Consider the following 2,089-nt stretch of genomic DNA (forward strand, 5'->3'; position numbering starts at 1 on the left):
CAAGTGATATATGTCCTTGTATATCACTTGTCCATCCTAAAGCAGAATACAGTTTTCACTGTTGATATACTTGACCTCAGATTAATGCTGTTCTCATCAGTTAACTATCATCACATGCTCACAACTGTATAATTGAATTCTCAACTCAAACAACTGAGTTGGGGACCTTCAAATGATGCTTTGGATTTCAGGAAGTATGTCTAATATCAAGGTTCAGTTTATGGTTAAGATTCTGATTCGACTGTTATTCTCTGTAGCAGCTGGTTTTGCCCGCAAGGCCCAAAATTAACATTAAAACATAGTAGTGAAATTAATGCATTGACTGAATGCATTAATGGTAGTTACCTGTTTGAATATATTGGGCAATGGCTTTGAGCTTTGCCATTTTAAGTTTCTTTTAAAAGCAACGTCTCTTCATACTTCTTCAGTGTCTAAAATCTTTGTAAATCTTTGTACATTGCACCATAAGCCACATTAAAGAAAGAGTCACTGTTTAGAAATGGAGACGTCTGTCTGAGGTATTCTGTGTGTGTACAGTGTGACTCTTTATAAGTGGATGACACCAGGCCTCCAGGAAACATCTAAACTACAGCTATCATCAGAGGCGCTGCAGTTTGTTCTTTGTTGTCACAACAGTCACAGCTCATCTATGGAAAACCCCTAGTCAGTCCACACACTGCAATACACACAATTAATACATTTTACACACATTTGGCTTCATTTTACAATTACAGCCAGATGATTCTGTACTCTAAATTTTAATTAAACTAGTTAAGTGTTCGAATAATCAGGGCATAATTATGCTAAAAATGAAAGGGAATTAGGAAATAGCCTGTGAAGAAGAAAAGAAGAAAAAAGAAGATTAAAAAGCAAATACAAAAGTTTACATATATAGTAAATTACTTAGAAGAATAAATAAATAATTAATACATCACCCCTACATGTACTTACAGTCAGGGAAAAATTATTTGAACCCCAGCTGATTTGGTTTGCCTTCTAACAAAGAAATGATCAGTCTATAATTTCAATGGCAGGTTTATTTGAACAGTGAGAGACAGAACAATAACCAAGACAATCCAGAAAAAGGCATTTTTAAACAGTAAGAAATTTGCATTTTCATGAAGGAAATACGTTTTTGATCCCTTTGCAGAACGTGCTTTGGCGTTTGGTCGTTGGCAATCACAAAGGGTCAGATGTGTCTTATAGTTGGCCACAGGTTTTACACACATCTCAGAGGGGATGTCGTCCCACTCCTGGAACCTTCAGCTCCCTCCACAGATTCTCTGTGGGACTAAGGTCTGGAGAGTGACTCGGCCACTCCAAGACCTTAACATGCTTCTTCTTGAGGCAGTCCTTTGTTGCCTTGGCCATATGTTTTGGATCACCACCCATGACTCATTTTCAATGCTCTGAGGGAAGGAGATTCTCACCCAATATTTAACGGTACATGTCCCCATCCATCCTCCCTTTGATGCGGTGCAGTTGTCCTGTTCCCTTGGCAGACAAACACCCCCAAAGCATAATGTTTCCACTTCCATGTTTGACGAGGGCAGAGATGGGCAGTAAAGCGTTACTTGTAACGCGTTACTAAAACCGTGATTTTTTTGCAAGAATGTCTCATGACAGTGACGTAAGCGAGTGCGACGTTCGTGACAACAGCTGTGTGCAGATCAACAATGGATCGAGTGCAGAGAGAGTATGAGCGTGCAGCGTTTAAAGCGTGGAAGTACTGACCTTACTTTGAGTTTGATTCCATAAAAAGTGACAAAAACATTAGTGTCCGTTGTGCGTGGGAAGAAAACTTCTTTTTACAGCGAAAAAACCCCTAAACTTCCAAGCAAGCACCGAGTAGCTACGACGTAATGGGAAACTCACAGAGAAACTCGCGGATTCTTCCACTGACCGCGGCACACCTGCACCAGGGTAAACCTCCGCCTACCCCACTCCTGCTTTACAGGTGAAAATAGAGCAACAGGACCGCTGAGTCTTTGACTTTATTTATTTTCTGCTGTGTTTTACTTGCATCTATTTGAAAGAGTGAGTGTAAACACACACAAAAAAAAATTTTATGTGCTGGAATGTGCAGAAA

This window comes from Haplochromis burtoni, unplaced genomic scaffold (genome assembly GCF_018398535.1).
Source record: "Haplochromis burtoni strain Fernald_Lab_line unplaced genomic scaffold, NCSU_Asbu1 Contig_1600, whole genome shotgun sequence".
NCBI classification, from domain to species: domain Eukaryota; kingdom Metazoa; phylum Chordata; class Actinopteri; order Cichliformes; family Cichlidae; genus Haplochromis; species Haplochromis burtoni.